The 26,370-nt window shown below is 43.1% G+C and overlaps 1 protein-coding gene across 4 annotated transcripts in view; it reads right to left on the bottom strand.

The window, feature by feature from the left end:
• ptk2b.S (protein tyrosine kinase 2 beta S homeolog) overlaps window positions 1-26,074 on the bottom strand; it is an 80,919-nt gene extending 54,845 nt beyond the window's left edge. Inside the window, exon 1 of one of the 4 annotated variants that reach the window (XR_005961671.1) lies at window positions 25,832-26,072. The gene's annotated coding sequence lies outside the window, so the exon portion shown is untranslated. Of the gene's footprint in view, window positions 1-16,227; window positions 16,324-25,831 lie in introns of those variants that run through there. The other 3 variants (XM_041565121.1, XM_018266041.2, XM_018266043.2) reach the window with 3 other exon arrangements.
• Window positions 26,075-26,370: the final 296 nt, after the last annotated feature.

The following is a 26,370-nucleotide window of genomic DNA, read 5'->3' as shown; positions in this document are numbered from 1 at the left end:
TCATGGCTCTACATCCTTGGCCACTGTCAGTTTGTGCTCCTGTAGAAGCTGTCCCTCAACTGTCATCCCCTACAGGTCAGTCTCTTGTTGCTCCTAAGACTGCTTTAAATGGGGTTTCCTGTACAGTGACAGAAGTGCAGAATAACATTGTTCGGAATCATGATGCTCCACAGTCAAACCATAGTCTGGGCTCTGTACAGTCAGGAGTCTTCTCAGGCCGCTCTTTCTCAACCATCAAATGAGGTCTCTGAGGCCTCCTCTACTTCCCATGTTTCCCCTTCTTTAACAATTCTCTTGGGACAAGGCTAGGGGGCTTTACCAAAGCTTTCTCAAGAACTTGATCCCTCACAGGCGTTGCAAAATGCTGATGAGGAGATTCACCTCAGGGCTATACCAAATTTAGAAATTTCAGCCCTCATCAGACCTTGTCTGGGAGACACAGACTCCAAAAGGTATAAAGAGATGCCATCCAGGAAAATCTGTTTTGTCTTCCTCCAATAGGTGCCAGGTCCTAGCCAACCTTGGCAACAAGTCGAGCCACAGGAGCCAGATGAACTTCCAGAGGAAGCCATAGGTAACTGGGGTGACTCAGTAGACCCAGGTGAAGTTGACAGTCAGGCATTGTTGCATGTCAGTGAGACTCCTCAGACTTGTCAGTCCTTAGAGGAATCCAATATTGAATCCTCTGGCAGCTCCTCGGTTGTTAAAAAAAGAGGAGAAGGAGGAGCTTAAGGAGATACATAAATATGGCCAGCGAACACTACTCCCATACAGTGTAGTAAGGTGCAAGTAGGTAGGAATATGTATGAATTTCTTAGGCTATATGGTAAGGGAGGGCTCTGAATCCATTTTCTCCAGTGATCTGACTGGCATGTCTGGGGTTAATATAGTTCTTCAGGACAACCAAAACTTTCAAAATATGCTGGAATTTTTAAAATTCCACTTCTTTAAAAAGATGGAGGTTTCTAAATGTCTTAAATATAGAAAAAAAATAATTTTAAAAAGTTTTTTTTAATGCATGAAGATACAACTGATTTGTAAAGTCCCATGTCTCTTGAACACGTCAATAACAAACGTAAAGTTTTATGCAGAATTCTGACTTGTATGGGACTTAATGATACTTAAATCAGCATTCTTTAGATTTGAAGACCAAAAATGTTACTAACAGTAAGTTTACCCAGAGAACCCTACATTATATAAAGTATATACCTTCTCCCAAATCCACAATGGGCAAATATTCTTTTCTATTGATAACTAGCAAAATGCAAAGCTTTCCTGAAGTTAGCGGATTTGAGAACATTTTAGAAAATCACCCAATTTGCAAAATCTTATGTCCCACATGTCATTTAGTACCAAGATAAAACATCCTAAATTTAAAGGTGAGGGGTAAGCTGCCTCAGGTCTACTGAACAGTTTGATCCCCACTGTGTATAGTTTACCTAACGTGCAGGAGCCCCAAAATGTACCGTGTATATACAAACTTCATGGCTTTCATTTCAATGAATTCCACAGCCACACTGCATGTTTTAGGTGGGGTAAAAAGTACAAAAAAACAATACTGATCCCTGAAAATGACCTAAAATTGGTAATTCTTTATCTCAGAGCAAAACCTCCCAAATTCCCAAAAAATTCAGTTATTTTTAAACACACACACACACTGGCCCAAGCTCTCTGAGCAATACTGTGCCTGTCACAGGGATACTATGAAAAAGGGGGCTAAATTCTGAGCGTATTTTATATCTTTAATGGATTTATGTCCCATGTAATGAATCTACCGGCAACTATTATAAAACATTTTACAGTCAGAATTGGATGAAAAACAACAGGATTTATACTGTGGCACCAGATCCCGTAATAGATAGTCACTGACTTACTCAGCCGTGTGTTTATATGTTCAATAGTGTGTGATATTCCTGCCTCTTTCCAACTGCTTAATAATCTGGAGAGAAATTGTGAGTCATTCACCTAAAGATAAAGCTTCTTATATTCTCATATCACTACAGTCAGTACAGTAACTACTCTGCATCAAATGACATGTATCTGTGTATAATACACAAAAGCCATGAATATCATGTAAATTATATCCTTATAAACAGTGAGTACTGATGTCATCAGTCATAAACGGTGAGTTCTGATGTCATTTCTGTCACATGACTCACTGAAATTTGTGTATTATAATAAATAAAGTACCCCCAGTTGTAAAATATGAGGATATTAGAAGTTACCTCGGAGTTCCATGACCTGTATAAAAACACTCGGCCTTCGGCCTCGTACTTTTATATGGTCATGAAACTCCTCGGTAACTTATAATATCCTTATATTTTACAAGAGGGGGTACTTTATTCACTATATACTGTATTATGTGTGTGTGTGTGTGTGTGTGTGTGTGTGTGTGTGTGTGTGTGTGTATGTATATGTATATATATATATATATATATATATATATATATATATATATATATATATATGTGTGTGTACAATATAAGGGCAAAAATTGGAACAGATCCAGATACTCAATGTAAGCAGCAGTCCTGCCCTGCTTTATGGCAGCTGAGATTCTAGCTATCTGTATAACAGAACATTCTGTCCCAGTGGCTGCACAGATCCTATCTGATCCCCATTGTAAGCAGCAGTCCTGTCCAGCTTTATGGTAGCTGAGATTCTAGCTATCTCTATGGCTGAGATTCTAGATACATTCAGTTCTGCCCAGCAACAAGGGAAAAAGGAAGTGTAGGGATTTAAAAATATTGGGGAGCATTAATCCTATGGGTCCTATGGGACATTATTAAATTAGAGAGGCTACAGAGAAGGGCAATTAAGCTGGTAAAGGGAAAATCTTAGCTATGAGGAAAGACTGGCCAAATTGGGGATGTTCACACTGGAGAAGAGGCGCTTAAGGGGCGATATGATAACTATGTATAATATATAAGGGGATCATATAATAATCTCTCTAATGATTTATTTACCAGTAGGTCTTTCCCAGCTGACACAAGGTCACCCATTCCGATTAGAAGAAAAGAGGTTCCAGCTAAATATTGGGAAGGGGTTTGTTACAGTGAGAGCTGTGAAGATGTGGAATTGTCTCCCTGAATCAGTGGTACAGGCTGATACATTAGATAGGTACAAGGAAGGGTCGGATGCTTTATTCACCAGTAGCTCCTCCCAGCAGACAGGAGGGATCCAATGAGATTAGAGGAGGGAAAGGGGTGTTACAGGGAGAGCTGGGAAGTGAATCAGGGGTACAGGCTGATACATTAGATTGGTACAAGGAAGGGTCGGATGCTTTATTCACCAGTAGCTCTCCCAGCAGACAGGAGGGAGCCAATGAGATTAGAGGAGGGAAAGGGGTGTTACAGGGAGAGCTGGGAAGTGAATCAGTGGGTACAGGCTGATACATTAGATAGGTACAAGGAAGGGTCGGATGCTTTATTCCCAGTAGCTCCTCCCAGCAGACAGGAGGGAGCCAATGAGATTAGAGGAGGGAAAGGGGTGTTACAGGGAGAGCTGGGAAGTGAATCAGGGGTAAGGCTGATACATTAGATTGGTACAAGGAAGGGTCGGATGCTTATTCACCAGTAGCTCCTCCCAGCAGACAGGAGGGAGCCATGAGATTAGAGGAGGGAAAGGGGTGTTACAGGGAGAGCTGGGAAGTGAATCAGGGGTACAGGCTGATACATTAGATAGGTATAAGAAGGGGTTGGATGGTGTTTAGCAAGTGAGGGAATACAGGGATATGGGAGATAGCTCATAGTACAAGTTGATCCAGGGACTGGTCCCATTACTATTTTGGAGTCAGGAAGGAATTGGAGTAGGGTCAGGAGGGTTTTTCACCTTCCTCTGGATCAACTGGCAGTTAGGCAGGTTATATATAAACTTAAAAGGCTGAACTTGATGGATGTGTCTTTTTTTTAACCCAAGTTACTATGTTACATGTAATTATATTTGTGACACACTTCCACTGGTGGGTATATGGCTTTACATCACTATCTATACATGAGCCGCCATGCAAGGTAATTGCAAAGAATCAGGGAAAACAAGATTAACAAATCCCAGTTGTGTAACACCAGCACCAGACGAAATGACAACATGTTACAATAGTTCACTGACTTATCACTTTCAGTTGTCCCTGTGTAACCGTCGTGGAGACAAGAGGAAGTTCCTGGCAATGACCTAAACCTGCAAATGTCCAGACTAAGGGCGGCATTGGGTGGAGGGGGTCACTATATTGGTTTCCAGTGTGGATCATGGCAACCATGTCATTAATAGAACTGTAATACGCGATCAATGGGAAACTTTGCACCCTATTGGGCATAACAACTGGGGACCATTTAATAACAATACAAACCTATGAGGCTGTTCCTGCTGAATTGTGCTAAGTACAGTGAAATACATACAGTAAATTGTCATAGTTTTGTGGTATTTCTCTGTACAGGGCTCATTTATATACATCTATTTTTTTTGTAGTTGGTTTCCATGATTTTACTTCTATGTGTATATGATTGAGTAACAATTGTTCTCTAACTGTCTTACATTGTGTAACCTCCCCCAGACTGTGGGGGATAACTTTCCCTTAAACTATTCAAGTCTGTTTCTCTGCATGACTCCCACTGAGATCCACATACAGCCCACGTACCCCCACACTGAGCTTTTCCCCAAGTGCACAAATGTGATAACTTCTATAGTACAGAGAGGTTAAAACTGTGGTACACAGAGAAACTGATACCATTCCTCCATGTGGTATTTGTTTATATGTTCTTCATGTTTTAAACCAGAGCTGTCTCTATGATGTGAGATGTTATACATTATGGGATGAGAATGAGATAATAGTCTCTGGGAAGGGAGTGTGACTGTGGGATAGCAGGTATAGTAGGGAGAGATGTGTCTATAGTAACAGTGGATAATAGTCTCTGGGAAGGGAGTGTGACTGTGGGATAGCAGGTATAGTAGGGAGAGATGGTGTCTATAGTAACAGTGGATAATAGTCTCTGGGAAGGGAGTGTGACTGTGGGATAGCAGGTATAGTAGAGAGAGATGGTGCCTATAGTAACAGTGGATAATAGTCTCTGGAAGGGAGTGTGACTGTGGATAGCAGGTATAGTAGGGAGAGATGGTGCCTATAGTAACAGTGGGATAATAGTCTCTGGGAAGGGAGTGTGACTGTGGGATAGCAGGTATAGTAGGGAGAGATGGTGTCTATAGTAACAGTGGATAATAGTCTCTGGGAAGGGAGTGTGACTGTGGGATAGCAGGTATAGTAGGGAGAGATGTGTCTATAGTAACAGTGGATAATAGTCTCTGGGAAGGGAGTGTGACTGTGGGATAGCAGGTATAGTAGGGAGAGATGGTGTCTATAGTAACAGTGGATAATAGTCTCTGGGAAGGGAGTGTGACTGTGGGATAGCAGGTATAGTAGAGAGAGATGGTGCCTATAGTAACAGTGGATAATAGTCTCTGGGAAGGGAGTGTGACTGTGGGATAGCAGGTATAGTAGGGAGATGGTGCCTATAGTAACAGTGGGATAATAGTCTCTGGGAAGGGAGTGTGACTGTGGGATAGCAGGTATAGTAGGGAGAGATGGTGTCTATACTAACAGTGGATAATAGTCTCTGGGAAGGGAGTGTGACTGTGGGATAGCAGGTATAGTAGGGAGAGATGGTGTCTATAGTAACAGTGGATAATAGTCTCTGGAAGGGAGTGTGACTGTGGGATAGCAGGTATAGTAGGGAGAGAAGGTGCCTATAATAACAGTGGATAATAGTCTCTGGGAAGGGAGTGTGACTGTGAAACAGTGGTAATAGTCTCTGGGAAGGGAGTGTGACTGTGGGATAGCAGGTATAGTAGGGAGAGATGGTGTCTATAGTAACAGTGGGATAATAGTCCTTGGGAAGGGAGTGTGACTGTGAGATAGCAGGTATAGTAGGGAGAGATGGTGTCTATAGTAACAGTGGATAATAGTCTCTGGGAAGGGAGTGTGACTGTGAGGATAGCAGGTATAGTAGGGAGAGATGATGCTATAGTAACAGTGGATAGTCTCTGGGAAGGGAAGTGTGACTGTGGGATAGCAGGTATATAGTAGGGGAAGAGATGATGTCTTAGTAACAGTGGGATATAGTCTCTGGGAAGGGAGTGTGACTGTGGATAGCAGGTATAGTAGGGAGAGATGGTGTCTATAGTAACAGTGGATATAGTCTCTGGAAGGGAGTGTGACTGTGGATAGCAGGTAAAGTAGGGAGAGATGGTGCCTATAGTAACAGTGGATAATAGTCTCTGGGAAGGAGTGTGACTGTGGGATAGCAGGTATAGTAGGGAGAGATGTGTTCTATAGTAACAGTGGATAATAGTCTCTGGGAAGGGAGTGTGACTGTGGGATAGCAGGTAGTAGGGAGAGGATGGTGTCTATAGTAACAGTGGATAATAAGTCTCTGGAAGGGAGTGTGACTGTGGGATAGCAGGTAAAGTAGGGAGAGATGGTGTCTATAGTAACAGTGGATAATAGTCTTCTGGGAAGGGAGTGTGACTGTGGGATAGCAGGTATAGTAGGGAGAGATGGTGTCTATAGTAACAGTGGATAATAGTCTCTGGGAAGGGAGTGTGACTGTGGGATAGCAGGTAAAGTAGGGAGAGATGGTGTCTATAGTAACAGTGGATAATAGTCTCTGGAAGGGAGTGTGACTGTGGATAGCAGGTATAGTAGGGAGAGATGGTGTCATAAGTAACAGTGGATAATAGTCTTGGGAAGGGAGTGTGACTGGTGGGATAGCAGGTTATGTAGGGAGAGATGGGTGTCTATAGTAAACAGTGGGAATAATAGTACTCTGGAAGGGATGTGACTGGGAATAGCAGGTATAGTAGGGAGAGATGGTGTCTATAGTAAACAGTGGATAATAGTCTCTGGGAAGGGGAGTGTGACTGTGGAGATAGCAGGTATAGTAGGGAGAGATGGTGTCATAGTAACAGTGAATAGTCTCTGGGAAGGGAGTGTGACTGTGGATAGCAAGGTATAGTAGGGAGAGATGGTGCCATAGTAACGTGGATAATAGTCTCTGGGAAGGGAGTGTGACTGTGAGATAGCAGGTTAGTAGGGAGAGAGGTGTCCTATAGTAACAGTGGTATAATAGTCTTGGGAAGGGAGTGTGACTGTGGGAAAGCGAGGTTAGTAGGGAGAGATGATGTCTATTAGTAACAGTGGTATAGTCTCTGGGAAGGGAGTGGTGACTGTGGATAGCAGGTATAGTAGGGAGAGATGGTGCCTTATAGTAACAGTGGATAATAGTCCTCTGGAAAGGGAGTGTGACTGTGGGGATAGCAGGTAATGTAGGGAGAGATTGTGTCTATAGTAACAGTGGATAATAGTCTCTGGGAAGGGAGTGTGACTGTGGGATAGCAGGTATAGTAGGGAGAGATGGGTCTAAGTACAGTGGATAAAATCTCTGGGAAGGGTGATTGGTTGGGAAGCAGGGAGTAAGGAAATTTTATAGTCCTTGCTGGGAAGGGAGTGTGACTGTGGGATAGCAGGTAATAGTAGGGGAGAGATGGTGTCTATAGTAACAGTGGGATAATAGTCTCTGGGGAGGGAGGTGACTGGTGGGGATAGCAGGTATAGTAGGGAGAGATGGTGTCTATAGTAACATGGATAATATTCGGGAAGGGGTGTGCTGGGATAGCAGGTATGTAGGGAGAGATGTGCCTATGTACAGTGGGATAGTCCTGGGAGGATGTGCTGTGGGATAGCAGGTAGTAGGGAGAGATGGTGTCTATAGTAACAGTGGATAATAGTCTCTGGGAAGGGAGTTGTGGGAGCAGTGTAGGGAGATGTGTCTATGTAACAGTGGTATTCTCGGGAGGGGTGACTGGGTAGGATAGAGGGAGAATGGTGTCTATAGTAACAGTGGATAATAGTCTCTGGGAAGGGAGTGTGACTGTGGGATGCAGGTATAGTAGGGAGAGATGTGTCTAAGTAAACAGTGGATAATAGTCTCTGGGAAGGGAGTGTGACTGTGGGGATAGCAGGTATAGTAGGGAGAGATGGTGTCTATAGTAACAGTGGATAATAGTTCTCTGGGAAGGGAGTGTGACTGTGGGATAGCAGGTAAAGTAGGGAGAGATGGTGTTCTATAGTAACAGTGGATAATAGTCTCTGGAAGGGAGTGTGACTGTGAGATAGCAGGTATAGTAGGGGAGAGATGGTGTCTATAGTAACAGTGGATAATAGTCTCTGGAAGGGAGTTGTGACTGTGGGATAGCAGGTATAGTAGGGAGAGATGGGTGTCTATAGTTAAAGTTGGAAAATAGTTCTGGGAGGGAGTGTGGGCTGTTGGGATAGCAAGGTATAGTAGGGAGAGATGGGTGTTATAGTAACAGTGGGATAATAGTCTCTGGGAATGGGAGTGTGACTGTGGGATAGCAGGTATAGTAGGGAGAGATGGTGTCTATAGTAACAGTGGATAATAGTCTCTGGGAAGGGAGTGTGACTATGGGATAGCAGGTATAGTAGGGAGAGATGTACTTACTATTTGGCCTGTGACTAGGGTGGGAGCTTTAACCGGTCAGACTATGGGTACCAACTGGTAAGTATAAAAATTGGTTAAATAAAACCTCCCCAATCTGCTGGATACTTACAGAACAATCATATTCCTGGTGGAAACTCTGTTCATGACGGTTCCTACTTGATCGCACCACTGGAAACACCTGATCAGACTTAATGCCAAAGATTATATGGGGGGGGTGAGGGTAATGGAAATATGTGGCTTAATTGGAGGCAGTTGTCACTAATTCATACTAAACGTATAGATTTCTAGAGATTCCTGCCCCCTCCGCTCATTCCCACGTGACAGCTCCACAAAACTTGAGCAGTTCCCAAGCTATTTCTGTCCATTGTTCTCCTACCCGCGTGTGAGATCTCAGCCCCCTCTCTCTCTCTCTGTAGGTGCTGCACATAAAAATAGGAATAAGTAAATCTCTTTGCTCCAAAAATGTAATCTGTAACTAAGGGCCTCTCTATATTGGGACTTATTCAGGCAGGAGCAGCCCCTGATATGTGTCAGTTGAAGCGCTAAGAGAACACTGCCCTATATCTCATTGTATATTTATATATATGTGTCTCATGTTTGTGCTCTCATTGTGTACCTAGTGGCGGAAAATGATCCCGAAATCTGACCCTTGATAAATCTGCCCCTAAGTGTCTATGCCGCGGGACCCATACAATTCTATATAGCACCCCTTGTTATAATGGCTATTTGCCTGAGATTCCTGCACTTAAAGGATAAGTAAACCTTAAAAATAAGTGAATGTAAAATTGATGAGGGGTCTATTCTAAGCACTTCTGCAATGTACATTCATTATTTATTTTCTTTTAATTGCAAGATATTAAGGGATACATGTACTGTTAATATGAATGAATTTTGTTACAACAGCGCCACCTGCTGGTCATTTTCCCACCAGTCTGACCAGTAACAGCAGGAGTGAGTCGCTTGCAGCAGGGACAATTGGGACAACCCAGAGACTGATAAAGAGTTACACAAATAAAGACCACCTATATATATTCCCCACCTTTCTTTCATCCTATTGGTTCAGGTGCACAGAAAGGGTTTTGGGGGGGGGGGGCGCTGTGACTCCCAGACCCATTTTCGCACCCAATTAACACAAAGCACCAGTTTAATTATCTCAGTCTGATCGACGGCCCATGTGGAATTACATTACTTCTCTTAATTAACAAGAATGAGATTTATGGGCAGGTGTCGGTCTGTATAATCAGTGAGACCCCCAGTTCTTACCTATATTGCACTGCTGTTGCGACTTCTGCGATCCCTCTGCATTGGGCTACTCACAGCAGTGCAGGGGTTAAACACCCACAGAACCATTGCACTCATACAGTGTCCCCCTTTGTCTTTACTCCTATTAACCCCTCAATGCAGCCCCTGTAATCTGGCCCAGTCTGTGGACAAAGTTCCCCAATAGGCACAAAACGCGTCAGTCCTCCTCTTTATGTCTTAATACATGAATTTAATTCTCTTTTATTTGGAATATTTGGAAAATCTCACTACATGTTTTCATTTTTCTTTTGACACGGCTGCTGCTTTATCCAGTTCACATGAGAGATATGAAGTCGGCAAACCGACTTTGCAATTTGCATATTGCATAGCTGCATGATAATCGGTGCAGTCTGCAGCAGGAAACATAATTCAAGCCTAATGAGCAGGATGTAGATTAGAGTTAATTAAAGTCTATCCTCTAGTTCACCTTTCAGTTAACATTTAGAATGATGCAAAGAGTGATATTCTGAGACAATTTGCAATTGGTTTTTATTATTTGTGTTTTTTGAGTTATTTAGCTAATTATTCAGCAGCTCTCCAGTTTGCAGTTTCAGTAATCTGGTTGCTATGGTCCAAATTCCCCTAGCAACCATGCATGGATTTGAATAAGAGACTGGAATATGAGTAGGAGAGGTCTGAATAGAAAGATGAGGAATAAAAAGTAGCAATAACAATATGTTTGTAGCCTTACAGAGTATTTGTTTTTAAATGGGGTCAGTGACCCTCTTTTAAAAGTCGGAAAAAGTCAGCGGGAAAAAGGCAAATATTGAAAACACTAAAATGAAGACCAATTGAAAAGTTGCTTAGAACTGGCCATTTTATAACATACTAAGGGAAGAGAAACACGCTCAGATTTGGGGAGATTTCAGTCACCCGGCAATGAATCGCCTCTTCTTCGGGGCGACTAATCTCCCCAAAATGCCTAGAATGTAAATCTCCGTCTGGATGGCCCTTGGAGCGCTTCGTCTTTAAACGGGTGGTTCACCTTTAAGTTAACTTTTAGTATGTTATAGACTTGCTAGTTCTAAGCAACTTTTCAATTGGTCTTCATTTTTTATAGTGTTTTCAATATTTGTCTTTTTCCTCTGACTCTTTCCAGCTTTTAAGGGCAGAGACACACGCTCAGATTCGGGAGTTTTCCGAAGTCGCCTGAACTTCAACTTTAGACGACTTCGGAAAACAAGCGATCTGTGTGCTTCCCGCCGGCGATGTACATTCTAGCCGGCGGGAGGCAGTTTAGAGATTAGTCGCCCCAAAGAAGAGACGATTTATCGCCTTGCGACTGAAATCTCCCCGAATCTGAGCGTGTCTCTCTGCCGTTAAAAGCTGGAAAGAGTCAGAGGAAAAAGTCAAATATTGAAAAAACTATAAAAAATAAATAATGAAGACCAATTGAAAAGTTGCTTAGAACTGGCAATTCTATAACATACTAAAAGTTAACTTAAAGGTGAATAGCTACAAACAACCCCCAGGGTAATTCTAGATGTAGCTGCAGGCTGCACTGGTTTCTATGCTGCCATGCAGGATGCAGTTAAATAAATGCTGTTTAGCAGAGAGACTGCTGTGAATGTAAAGTGAGGAAGTGTGACAGCACCAATGTGCTCAGCTAGCGGGGGTGTGATGCAACATGAGCGAATAGAGACGACTCTGTCACTGCCTGAGCCGGATGCCGAGTCAGAACTCCCCACAGTTTCAGGCTGACGTGTGATATACAATATAACGGCCTACGGATATAGCACTATACACACTATAAGCACTGGGGTGGGGGCAGGGTACAATGTGCTGCAATGAATCTGGCGTCTGCCCTTATACAGTATATGCCCTGCTCTGCGCCCTAATCATAGACAGTCACCCCTCCACCCAATTTCCAACAACTAATGCACCTCTTACCAACCCTTAAAGGAGTTGTTCACTTTTGCGCCAACTTTTAGTATAACGTAGAGAGGGATATTCCAAGACAATTTGCAATTAGTTTTCATTTTTTATTATTTGTGGTTTTTGAGATATTTAGCTTTTTATTCAGCAGTTTTCCTGTTTGCAATTTCAGCCATATTGTTCCTAGGATTCCAATTATAATAGCAACCATGCACTGATTTGAATGTGAGACTGGAATATGAATAGGAGAGGCCTGCATAGAAAGAGGAGGAATAAAAAGTAGCAATAACTATACATTTGTAGCCTTACAGAGCTTTTGGTTTTTTGTTTTTTTTGACGGGGTCAGTGACCCCCATTTCAAAGCAAAAAAACAAATACTTTTTAAGTCTACAAATGTATTGTTATTGCTACTTTTTATTACTCCTCTTTCTATTCAGGCCTCTCCTATTCATATTCCAGTCTCACATTCAAATCAGTGCAGGGTTGCTAGGGGAATTGGGACCCTAGGAACAATATGTCTGAAATTACAAACTGGAGAGCTGCTGAATAAAAAGCTAAATATCTCAAAAACCACAAATAATAAAAAATTAAAACCAATTGCAAATTGTCTTGGAATATCCCTCTCTACGTTATACTAAAAGTTGGCGTAAAAGTGAACAACTCCTTTAAGGGATGGTAGGAGGTGCAATAGTTGTAGGAAAGAGTCAGAAGAAGGCAGTAAATAATTCTAAAACTATATAAAAAAAGAAAAAATGGAGACCAATTGAAAATTGCTTAGAATTAGCCATTCTATAACATACCAAAAGATAACTTAATGGTGAACCACCCCTTTAATCTCCTGCAGTGGGGGTGGGTGGGGGGTGTATGTAGATTGAACAATGATACAGAAAGGGAAAGTGCTGTATAACATATAACATATTTACCCTAAAAACTGCTGTTCTCTCTAGAGCTATTGCACAACAGTATTGATTGCTTTGTCAGCTGCAGTACCGCTTCTCACCAGAGACGGCAGCATTTTCCATTGGCTCCAATGCAAAACCACCACTGACTTGTTCATTTACAGTAAAATGCTGCAGACAAAAAGACTGAATCGAAATAAATATTGAACAAAACAGTCAGGGCAACATAATCCCCTATTTTAACATATTTAAGTAAGAAAAATAGAATTATTTTGTAGACGTTAGCTGATAAACCAAATTCTGATCATAACACAGCCCAAAAGCCATCAAGGTGGTCGGCAAAACTCGCTCAGTACAATCATCTGGCCCCCCAGGTCAACTTCAACTTTGTAGGAATTTTCAGGCATGTTCTATAAATCTATAGTATATATATGTATATTTCTATATTCTGTATATATATATACAGTGTAACTGTCTGTGCAACATGTAGCAGCTCAGTACATAATGCAGCTCAATGTCTGTTATCCCTCCTGCCCGTCACTCCTGCAGGCTGATCTAAGAAACAAGTTGGTATTATGGTGCCACTTCCTCTGGTCGGTGATTAAACATTGTTTATAATGACTGAGTAACTCCCGGCCAGCATTCTGCAGCCTCCCATATCAGCACAAACATTTACTGACTCCACTGGTCATACACAGATTCCATCAGCTGACGCATTCCACCGCCAACAGCTCATACCCTTCATATGTTCTACATTCCCCACTGACTTTTCCTCTGCTGCCAAAATGTGCCCTTTTTATCATTTTATAATTGTCATCAATGGACCAAAAAAGAAATGGGAATTGCACTGGGGCCTCTCTAGGACAGACAGGGGCAATCCCTTAATTATCTCAGCCTGTAGATAAATGTCATGAAATCCCATAGGTATTCCCTGCACTAAGCACAATTCAGCAGGAACAGTCCCCTAAGTTTGCTCATAGTCTGTACAGAGAGATCCCATAAAACTATGGTACATAGGTATTCCCTGTACTAAGCACAATTCAGCAGGAACAGTCCCTAAGTTTGCTCATAGTCTGTACAGAGAGATCCCATAAACTATGGCAGCATAGGTATTCCCTGTACTAAGCACAATTCAGCAGGAACAGTCTCCTAAGTTTGCTCATAGTCTGTACAGAGAGATCCCATAAAACTATGGCAGCATAGGTATTCCCTGTACTAAGCACAATTCAGCAGGAACAGTCCCCTAAGTTTGCTCATAGTCTGTACAGAGAGATCCCATAAAACTATGGCAGCATAGGTATTCCCTGTACTAAGCACAATTCAGCAGGAACAGTCCCTAAGTTTGCTCATAGTCTGTACAGAGAGATCCCATAAAACTATGGCAGCATAGGTATTCCCTGTACTAAGCACAATTCAGCAGGAACAGTCCCCTAAGTTTGCTCATAGTCTGTACAGAGAGATCCCATAAAACTATGGCAGCATAGGTATTCCCTGTACTAAGCACAATTCAGCAGGAACAGTCCCTAAGTTTGCTCATAGTCTGTACAGAGAGATCCCATAAAAGTATGGCAGCATAGGTATTCCCTGTACTAAGCACAATTCAGCAGGAACAGTCCCCTAAGTTTGCTCATAGTCTGTACAGAGAGATCCCATAAAACTATGGCAGCATAGGTATCCCCTGTACTAAGCAAAATTCAGCAGGAACAGCCCCTAAGTTTGCTCATAGTCTGTACAGAGAGATCCCATGAAACTATGGCAGCATAGGTATTGCCTGTACTAAGCACAATTCAGCAGGAACAGTCCCCAAAGTTTGCTCATAGTCTGTACAGAGAGATCCCATAAAACTATGGCAGCATAGGTATTCCCTATACTAAGCACAATTCAGCAGGAACAGTCCCTAAGTTTGCTCATAGTCTGTACAGAGAGATCCCATAAAACTATGTCAGCATAGGTATTCCCTGTACTAAGCACAATTCAGCAGGAACAGCCCCCTAAGTTTGCTCATAGTCTGTACAGAGAGATCCCATAAAACTATGTCAGCATAGGTATTCCCTGTACTAAGCACAATTCAGCAGGAACAGTCCCTAAGTTTGCTCATAGTCTGTACAGAGAGATCCCATAAAACTATGGCAGCATAGGTATTCCCTGTACTAAGCACAATTCAGCAGGAACAGTCCCTAAGTTTACTCATAGTCTGTACAGAGAGATCCCATAAAACTATGGCAGCATAGGTATTCCCTGTACTAAGCACAATTCAGCAGGAACAGTCCCCTAAGTTTGCTCATAGTCTGTACAGAGAGATCCCATAAAACTATAGCAGCATAGGTATTCCCCTGTACTAAGCACAATTCAGCAGGAACAGTCCCTAAATTTGCTCATAGTCTGTACAGAGAGATCCCATAAAACTATAGCAGCATAGGTATTCCCTGTACTAAGCACAATTCAGCAGGAACAGCCCCTTTAGTTGAATGCTTCCTACTAGTGATGGCCCTACCCAAAATGCCCCTGGGCCTCACATGGGTGTATTCAGAAGTCCAGAGACTGATCATTACAGCTACTGAATTCCCCTCTGATGGTGAGTTCCATGTATAACATACACTGCTTCTCCTGTGCCTCCCAACAGGCCCTTGGGGCCCCTTCCTATTGTCTGTCAGTGTCTGTACCATTAGGTATTTATCAGGAGAGTGAGGGCAATGCTTAAAGGTTTGTGGAATCTGTATAAAAACAATTACAAATCCTTTCGCACTTCTCTAGCACAAGGTGGGCACTGCCAGTATTCCCGCGGCACCTCTCTGGGGTCATAACCAGCTGCATTTATTGGGCACAAAAGGACCTCCAGCTATTGGTGCTTATGTTTATTGTGTGAGGGCACCCGCACTGTGATCAACTAATACAAGAGAGAAAGAAGGCCCTGCCCAGAAGAGCTTGCGCTTTGATAGAGACAATGAGATAAGCCGCAGTCCCTGACAGATACAATTCATTCACACGCACACTGGACCGGCAGTTCTACTGTTGCTCTTGAAGAGGAAAGCTGCTTTTAAAGGGACAGTACGCCTACTGTATATGAGAGCGACCGTAAGGCTGAAGTACATGTCGTATCTGGAATCGTACTGAGGTGCATCACCCACATTTTAGAAAAATATTTCATATATTATTATTAGCATCTCTCCACTGCAAACTCAGCGAGAGCTCTGACGTTTTATTTCATTCGGAGGAAAGAGCAGGGTTTTTAAATCAGTTCCTGCACCGGTAGAGCTTACAATCGAATACCCCACTTGCTGCAGACACTTACTAGCGTAGTAGGAGCTTTTGGACTGATGGAGAAACCAGAGCATCTAGAACAAAACTCCAGAGAGAGGTGAGAATGTACAAACTCCAGGCAGGCCGTTCTCTGGTCAGAATCAAACCCATGAGCCCAGTATTGGGGTGCAGCAAGGCTACAGTAACCCCGTACAGTCCAATCAGTTTCCCTGCACTTTACAGAACCAGCTCAGTGCTGGGAATTCACATAGTGCAGCTTATATACTGTACTTTATACAGCCCAGTCCTGAACTGGAGGGGAATTCCCTTGTTGTGCCACCCTGTGCCAGGCTGGAGTGCAGCAACCAATAGCAATGCAGGATAAATACGAGAGAGATTACCTGGGCAGAGGTGAGTTCCAGCCGAGGATGAGCCTGTTACACCCTGGGTTCCTGCAGTGTTTGCACCAGCCTCACAGGCAGCAGAATGGGGGTGGGAGTTTTTGGAATTTGCCCTCTGGCTATGAGAATATGCTAAAGAGCTGACATACCTGGAGCCGCCAGGAATCCACAGTCGCTGCACTTTCACTTTATGTTAATGTAGGGAGGGGAGATCACTCGCCACGGCGGGATTTTATGTGGGATTTATTTTAAAAAAAAAAGTTAAAAAATGAAGGGAAATTTCAGGGAAAAAAAAGAGTTGTCCTTGTTAAAAAAAAAAAGCAAAACATGTTTTTTCCAGGTTTTCCAGGAATGTGAAAAATAATTGTAACAGTAGAATGGGAGGGAAAAAACAACTGCTCATAAATCTGCCCCTATATTCTGACATTTTGGGGCTCTTACGCCCTGTACTTAACTCCACTGGCAACTCCCTGGAGTAATTCACAAGCCAGCGCTGTTACTCGAGGTGCCCACCTGCAGTGGCATAACTAGATGATACTGGGCCCCACAGCAAATACATTTTAGGGCCCCCTACATACCCACAGGTTGTCCAACATATGTTGAAATTGCTCATTAATTAGGGCCTCATGGGGCCCCCTGCCAGACCAGTTCCTGCCCCTGTATATTTAAGTCATTATTACCCCTGATGCCCCAATGCAGACACAATGAGATGCAGGTATGGGATCCTTTATCTGGAAACCCGTTATCCAGAAAGCTCAGAATTATGGAAAGGCCGTCTCCCATTGACTCCGTTTCATACATATTATTAAAAAGTAATTTCCTTTTTCTGTGTAATAATAAATCAGTCGCTTGTACTTGATCCCAACTAAGATATAATTAATCCTTATTGGAGGCAAAACCAGCCTATTGGGTTTATTTCATGTTTATATGATTTTCTAGTAGACTTAAGGTATGAAGATCCAAATTATGGAACAGTTCCCATACCTGTACTTGATCCCAACTAAGATAAAATGAATCCTTATTGGAGGCAAAACAAATCTATTGGGTTTATTTCATGTTTATATGATTTTCTAGTAGACCTAAAGGGATTCTGACATGATTTTTATGATGTAGTTTTTATTTCTAAGTTAAACTGTTTACACTCTAAATAATTCACTGTACAATATAAAATGTCATTCCTGAAGCAGCAAGTGTATTTAGTTGTAATATTGGTGTGTAGGTGCATCTCAGCTCATTTTGCCTGGTCATGTGATTTCAGAAAGAGCCAGCACTTTAGGATGGAACTGCTTTCTGGCAGGCTGTTGTTTCTCCTACTCAATGTAACTGAATGTGTCTCAGTGGGACCTGGATTTTACTATTGAGTGCTGTTCTTAGATCTACCAGGCAGCTGTTATATTGTGTTAGGGAGCTGTTATCTGGTTACCTTCCCATTGTTCTGTTGTTTGGCTGCTGGGGGGAAGGGAGGGGGTGATATCACTCCAACTTGCAGTACAGCAGTAAAGAGTGACTGAAGTTTATCAGAGCACAAGTCACATGACTGGGGCAGCTGGGAAACTGACAATATGTCTAGACCCGTGTCAGATTTAAAAATTGAATATAAAAAAATCTGTTTACTCTTTTGGGAATTGGATTTCAGTGCAGAATTTTGCTGGAGCAGCACTATTAACTGATGCGGAGACCCCATGACAGTATCCCTTTAAGAAGATCCATATTACAGAAAGATCTGTTATCCGGAACCCCCCATGTCCCATACCTGTACAGAATTCCTGCCCACTTTTTTAAGTGACGTTTGAATTCTTAACCATTTAAGTCTAGTAACCCCCGGCAAACAGTTAGCAGGTAACATTTACGGGTCACCTGTTTGACAACAAACATCTGATTGGTTGTTAGAGCTTGGCTGCCTTCAGAAGAGAGCAGGAAGGGATTTGCCCCTGACCCGGTCTCAGAGGGACCCCTGATCAAAACAATTGCCTTGACAAAAGTGATATTGGAGCACTGACAGCTGGAGGCAGCCGGCCAGTTGTGGTTGAAATACAATTCCCAGCATCCCCTGATAACCAGAGAGATTTAAGTGCAAGGATAAAGGCAGTCTCCCTGCTTCCTTCCCACTGCTCTCAGTACAAATGATCTTGACTGTGTAGAAAGTCAAAGAGCCAACATTGGGCCTCTCTCACCCGGAATCAATATTTACTGTGTCTCTCTCTCAGTTTGCTGCCCAACATATAACTCCCAGCTCCAGGGAACACAGAGGGTTAATGGACTCATACAGTTCTCATTGTAGGTAAGGGCAAGTTCAGTCAGGAGCTGCACCACCGAATATTTGTATCTGTCGCTCACGGCCACAATATCCTTCTCTTCCACGTAATCAGTTTTAAAGGGGAACTACATCCAAAAACATTAAAGGGATTGTTCACCTTCCAACACTTTTTTTTTTTCAGTTCAGCTGTTTTCAGACGGTTCAGCAGAAATAGTGACTTTTTTTCAAATTACTTTTTATTTGTGGCTTTTTTTCTAATATTCAAGCCTAAAGTTTCATTTTTTTTTACCTTCTTGTGTCTTTCTAATACAGCTCTGGGGGGGTCAGCGACTCTGTAACTGTTCTAACTGGTCCATTTAATTGATACGTTTCTTGTTTTTGTCCCTGCTGAGCAGAATCCCTGAGTTTCATCAAAAGCAGCTGTTGGAATTGATACAATAGTTGCACTTATATTCCACAAAGATCCTACTGAGAAATGGACCAACTAATGGAACTGCCAATTGGAACCGAATCTGCACCCGGATCATTGAGCTGCCAGACTCACACACCAGAGACACCGACATTCAACTTTAAACTTCAATTTTGCTAAAACAAAAAAGAAGGAAAGCAAAATTTAATTTTTTTTTTTTTCTGGTGAATATTCCGAAAACAACTAAACGTTTCAGTAGCTTTAAGGCATAAAATGTCTCAATGTCCTTGATGTAATGAGTGCATTGTCTCTGTTTAATCTCTTTGTACTCCTTGTTCTGACTCCTGAAACAATGTAGCAGATAAAAGCTGATTTTCAGACCTGGAGGGGAACTGACCTGCTACTTTGTTTCCAGACAGGTATAGACAGATACCATGTTCAATCACACTCAATATATAGAGGGCTAACCATACGGAGTGCCCCACTCATGTACATCATATAATATCAGCACCCCAAAAATGACCGTTTCTGCTGCCCTCTTGATTGATGTCACCCCTACACCCCCCATTTATGACAATGTTTTTGCTATGAACCTACAGTCAGATGATCCAATTTTGAGAATGAAAATGTGAAAGGGAAAAATTGCAGTGTGCGGAGACAATAAACCACTCCCCATTTTTCAGATACACCCTCCGGAAATATATAAATATATACATGAACACAGTGACTATTTCATGTATAAATACCCCCAAAACTCAAAGCAGGATGGCACAGAGGCAATTTCATGTTTAGATTCACCAGAACTCATATCAGGATGTTACTGAGGCAATTTCACGTATAAATACCCCCAGAACTCATAGCAAGATGGAACATAGGCAATTTCATATATAAATACCCCAGAACTAATAGCAGGATGGCACAGATTCTATTTCATATATAAATACCCCAGAACTAATAGCAGGATGGTACAGAGTCTATTTCATATATAAATACCCCAGAACTAATAGCAAGATGGTACAGAGTCTATTTCATATATAAATACCCCCAAAGCGCTTGCAGGATGGCACAGAGGCAATTTCGTATATAAATACCAGAACTCATAGTAGGATGGCACAGAGGCAATTTCCCATATAAATACCCCAGAACTCATAACATGATGGCACAGTGACTAATTTATATATAAATACCCCAGAATTCATAGCAGGATGGCACAGAGATTATTTCATATATAAATATACCCAAAACTCATAGCAGGATGGCACAGAGGCAATTTCATATATAAATACCCCCAGAATTCATAGCAGGCTATTTTTACTAGTTAATGCAAGGAAATAGTTAAAGGTGTCACAGAGGGAGAAAGGAGGAGAACCAGCCAGCAAACTGCAAAAATCTTGGAAGAGAACTGAACTAATTACTGGCAACTTAGAAAAATGTAAATAAATAAAACCGGGTTCACGTAGGGGCCCAGGCATGTACCTACACAAAGGAACGCAGACACTATCTGGAACCCCCTACCCCCCTCAGTTTGCCACTGGTTTTAGCCATAAATGTGGGGCAGTCCCACAAAACAACAGAAAAGAAGAAAAAAACAAGCGCCTTGCTGTGCCGTTTCTTAGACCCTTCCAACTAAATGCCTCCTGGAAGATACAGCCCTGACTTATTACAGAGAAATGAGATGCCAGACAAACTCTTGGGTTGAAATACACGGGAGGTTTTGATCAGATTTTGTGGGTCAGATTTTATCTGATCTTGTTACATGAACAAGCAGCATCCTATAAAATCGGACCCCACAGCCGTATTACTTGGATCAGATAAAGTCAGACGTGGGGGATAGTTTGATGCATCTACATCCGACATTCAGTGCATTTCAGTAATATAATATAAGTTGTCTGACACCACCAGATTTTATCATGTCGGATGAAAACGTAGCGTGTAGCGTTCCCTTCCCTCCATGCAGTTTAAACATCAGATTTTTGTATCAGTCCCATTATATTTTGACCCATACAACTCTATCCGGTTTGCAGAATCTGTTCTGTGGATTCGACACCGTCTTTAAAAATCTCACATGGAGTTTAGCCCTTAGTTCAGCCAAGTTTATTATGGGGTCCAAACTATTATCCAGGGTCGGACTGGGCCAGTGGGAAGCCGGGAAAAAACCTGGTGGGCCCCACTGGCTCAGACCCGCTTCCTGCAATCACTGCTGCTCTCCGGACCTCCCTCCTTGACCAGCCATCTGGTTGCTAGGGTCCAAATTTCTCTAGCAACCATTCTAGGTTAGTGTCAGAGGCAAATATCCAAAGTCTGTGCAATTTAAAGGGATACTGTCATGGGAAAAAAATTTTTTTCAAAATGAATCAGTTAATAGTGCTGTTCCAGCAGAATTCTGTGCTGAAATCCATTTCTCAAAAGAGCAAACAGATTTTTTTTATATTTAATTTTAAAATCTGACATGGGGCTAGACATATTGTCAATTTCCCAGCTGCCCCAAGTCATTTGACGTGTGCCTGCACTTCAGGAGAGAAATGCTTTCTGGCAGGCTGCTGTTTTTCCGACTCAATGTAACTGAATGTGTCTCAGTGGGACCTGAATTTTACTATTGAGTGTTGTTCTTAGATCTACCAGGCAGCTGTTATCTTGTGTTAGGGAGCTGCTATCTGGTTACCTTCCCATTGTTCTTTTGTTTGGCTGCTGGGGGGGAAAAGGGAGGGGGTTGATATCACTCCAACTTGCAGTACAGCAGTAAAGAGTGATTGAAGTTTATCAGAGCACAAGTCACATGACTCGGCGCAGCTGGGAAATTGACAATATGTCTAGCCCCATGTCAGATTTCAAAATTGAATATAAAATTAGTAATTATTTTAGTAGTTGGAGTGCACATGTAATTAATGATCACCTTGAGCACACAAGTGTGACATCACATGAACCCCAATAATCAGCCTCAACAATAAGATTTAATTAATACAGTTACTCCCCAAACCCTTGAAAGTTGCTCCTGGTGGCCTCAAAGCAGATACTTATGTTTTAATTTCATGCCTGGAGGCAAGTTTTTTCTTACGTAAAAACCCTAAGTCCTGCCAATCAGAGCCTCCTGCCAAATAAGGGCTACCAATAGCCAATCACAGCCCTTATTTCGCACCCCCAGGGCTCCTTATGTCCATTGTGTTGCTCCCCAACTCTTTTTACATTTGAAAGTCCATTGTGTTGCTCCCCAACTCTTTTTACATTTGAAAGTGGCTCACGGATAAAAGAATCCCAATTTGACAACTCCCATACCCAGGGCTGCTGGGATTCCTTGCCGGGAGTTATGTGAATTCCAAGCAAAGTAAACAGCCGATAAGAATCTGTATATCCCAATAAAGAATACCTGAGAAGCCAGGGCAGAAAGCACAAGATTCAGGTTTGGCCCAACCAAATCCAACCCCTTGATGTTATGTGACATTGCAGGCTGAATTATCAAAATCGGGACTGTCTCACGAAAAACGGGATAGTTGGGAGGTATGACTGAGAGGGCACTGTGCCAGCCCTGGGAAAGAAACACAGAATGGTTTCCAGCACAAATGTAAGTTTTCACATAATCTGCTTTGTGTGTATGTACCCAGGCCGACACTGTGCCTGTCAATGAAGAGGCAAAAACAGGCAGTTTTGACCCAGGCAGCCCTTCAAAAACAACTAACTGTCAGGGTCAAAAACAGACAGTTGGTAAGTGCAAGTGTGTAAGTAAGAAAAACTAAGGTTACTGATAAGTGTGAGCCCAAGGCATTGATTCACTTGTAAGGTGGATAAAAGGGCCACATTGGCTCAGAGTTATATAATTTCCTCTGCACAGAATTTCTTTTCACCATCAGGTTATTTACCCCACAAGCAATTTAGCTGTCCAATAGTTCTCTCTTTGACATGTATTAACAATTCCACTCCGAGATTTATGTCTTTGTACCTACTTGCCCCACCCTGAAACATTTTCTGTGGAGGCCCATGCGCACAAGTGACATGCAACTGTCGGTTTGTAACCAGCACCTACGGGAGTCCCACTGTGTTGAGCCCCTTTATATTAATAGGAGTTAATTGCAATGTTCCCGGATCCCGGCAGGGAAAGGGTCGGAGCTGTTTGCTGAAGGCGGTGGATAATCAGCAGTTATATTTAGGTTTGTGTGAGAGGCGAGCGTTGTGTTACACAGGAAGTATAAGTATGGCAATATCCAGCCATTAACATTGTGTGTATGAGAGAGACAAGGAGGAGGAGGGGAGGCCTATAGGCCCTGTGTTTGAAAACAAATAGTTCCTGGGACTAAGGTGATGGGGGAGAGTGTGGCTATGCTCAAGCAGTTGTTATATATTGGTCTCTGGGGACTGAGATAATAACTTCAATATTGCCGGGTCTCACATCTCTGCCTGACACCCATATGTTGGCACAGAGATTCTGTAGCTGTAGAGGGGAGCAAATCTGGACTAGAATCTTGAACAGGCACCTGCCCAGCACCCCCACATCATTGCGCCCTAGGCAGGTGCCTCTTCTGCCTACCCCTAGTTCTGGCCCTGGTAGCATGTATAATAGGGCAAGATGGAGACAGTAGGACAAGATGGAGACAGTAGGACAAGATGGAGACAGTACAGCAAGATGGAGACAGTACAGCAAGATGGAGACAAAAGAGCAATATGGGGGACAGTAGGCCAAGATGGAGACAGTAGGGCAAGATGGAGACAGTGGGACAAGATGGAGACAGATAAAGACAGTACGTCAAGATGGAGACAGTAGAACAAGATGGAGGACAGTAGGTCAAGATGGAGACAGTAGAACAAGATGGAGACAGTAGGACAAGATGGGAACAGTAGGGCAAGATAAAGACAATAGGACAAGACGGGGATAGTAGGGCAAGATAAAGACAGTAGGACAAGACGGGGATAGTAGGGCAAGATAAAGACAGTAGGACAAGATGGAGACAGTAGGACAAGATGGAGACAGTAGGACAAGATGGAGTCAGTAGGACAAGATGGAGTCAGTAGGACAAGATGGAGACAGTAGGACAAGATGGAGACAGTAGGACAAGATGGAGTCAGTAGGACAAGATGGAGACAGTAGGACAAGATGGAGACAGTAGGACAAGATGGAGACAGTAGGACAAGATGGAGTCAGTAGGACAAGATGGAGACAGTAGGACAAGATGGAGACAGTAGGACAAGATGGAGACAGCAGGACAAGATGGAGACAGTAGGACAAGATGGAGACAGTAGGACAAGATGGAGTCAGTAGGACAAGATGGAGTCAGTAGGACAAGATGGAGACAGTAGGACAAGATTGGAGCTGCAGGACAAGGAGGGCAGCAGAGCAAGGTGGTGATAGTAACTCATGATATCAGTGTTGTTGAAGCTTCAGTTGTTGTTGATGTAGTAGTACAGCTCCCAGTAAAAATCCAGGCAAAACTGTAGATGTTCAACAACATTTGTAGGGCCGTACGTATTACTAAATTTATTGTAGGCCTGATATCTACTCAAAGTACTTGATATCCAGTGTACTACAACTATGTTGTCTATGTACTTCCAGCTAAAGCTGCCACGCTTTTTGTTGCACAACCATGGGACTAAAACGTGCAATTCTACCCTACAGAATGCACATGCTTTGTTCAGAAGGGATGCTGGAGCAGTTCTAGAGTGGTACTGAGTCTCCCGCACATGTAGCATTCCATCGCATTATAAGTACTGACACACGTGCACGGCAGCAGCATGGGCGCAACTCTCTGCCACACTCAGTGGCGTAACTAGATATTACTGGGCCCCACAGCAAATTATTTTTCAGGCCCCCAAAATTTTTAGCAGTTGACTTGTTTTACCAATATTTATTGAAACTGTATATGAATTAGGGCCTCGTATATGAATACCTCCTGGGCCCCCCTGCAGGTGCAGGATCTACTTTCTCTATAGTTACGCCCCTGGCCACACTGACATCTTTGGGGTATAATATTCACTTTATAATATATATCCGGGTGCCTTTGTGTTACTGAATTAGCCCACTTGTGTTTTTGCCTCCTAGATTGTAAGCTCTCTGACTCAGGGTCCTGTATTAGCCCTAACTCTCCATTCTGGTACTTACAGTGTTACTGAATCTTTATTGTGTAGGAACAGGTTACTAGCTCAGAGATACCAGTGGATGTTATGGAATAAAGGAGGAGGAGGAGGAGGACTGGCAGCAGAGAGAGGGGGAGCAGTTACCTGTGTGTTTATATAATTAGTCTGCAGCTCAGTCCAAGCCCCAGGGCAACTACTCACATTATACTCCTGCGAGGAGGGAGAGTCCTGCAATGGAATTCCAACCCTTACACAGTGTGCACAAAGCTCCCGTATCCCTTGTTATACACAGCAGCCACAGCTCCTTTATTCACTGTCAAACTACAAATCCCAGCATCCTCTATCAATTCTCCACATTACACAGCAGAGAAACTTACCACGTTTTAAAGTAAAGAATTCCCTGCCCGACAGAGCTGACAATAATGCAGCACATGCACTGAAACTCAACTACAGCTCCCAGCAGCCCCTGAGAGTCTCCTGTTACTATTTCATAGGCAATGGGAGTCACAATGCATTCAACTGTCTACAAATTCCACAACTCCCAGCAGACTTCTCTTTGGTATTCAGCACAAAAGTATTTAAATCTCTAACAGAAACTCCCAGACTCCCTCGTTCTCCAATGAAGGGTGTCACAGGCTGGGGATCCCTTTAAAAAAAATGAGAGAGAAATAAAGCTCATTCCCAGAGCAGACAAAAGGGCACAGGGGTTCCCCAGCTTCCTCATTGAATCTGTCGGAAAGTCACACTCTGAGACAGCTTCAACTCCCAGCAACCCTCTTCCATCCCTCAAATACCCCATGTAAGCCAGCACCTTATATAACCCAGCACCCTCTTTCTATGTCAACCAACAGCAAAATAAAAGGCAAATCAGCACTTACCTGTGGCCCTCCTGACTGCCCGCTGGTGCTACTGTGGCTCAGGAATGTGGCACTTGCAGGTACGAGCCGAGACTCCTCCTCCTCTCAGTGATGTTTTATACTGGAGGCTGGTAATTCTCTCTCTACTAAACACACCTCCTAATGCTCACTTCTCCCCAGCACTTCCTTATCTCAAGCTCCTCTATTGAGCCCAGCACCCACTGCTTAACCCTAGCACCCACTGCTCAGCCCCAGCACCCACTGCTCAACTCCAACACCCACTGCTCAGCCCCAACACCGATTGCTCAGCCACAGCACCCACTGCTCAGCCCGAGCACCCACTGCTCAGCCCCAACACCGATTGCTCAGCCCCAGCACCCACTGCTGAGCCACAGCACCCATTGCTCAGCCCCAGCACCCACTGCTCAGCCCCAACACCGATTGCTCAGCCCCAGCACCCACTGCTGAGCCACAGCACCCATTGCTCAGCCACAGCACCCACTGCTCAACCCCAACACCGATTGCTCAGCCCCAGCACCCACTGCTCAGCCACAGCACCC

This window comes from Xenopus laevis, chromosome 5S, assembly GCF_017654675.1.
Source record: "Xenopus laevis strain J_2021 chromosome 5S, Xenopus_laevis_v10.1, whole genome shotgun sequence".
In the NCBI taxonomy this organism is placed as follows: domain Eukaryota; kingdom Metazoa; phylum Chordata; class Amphibia; order Anura; family Pipidae; genus Xenopus; species Xenopus laevis.
This window is presented reverse-complemented; position numbering and strand designations above follow the sequence as displayed.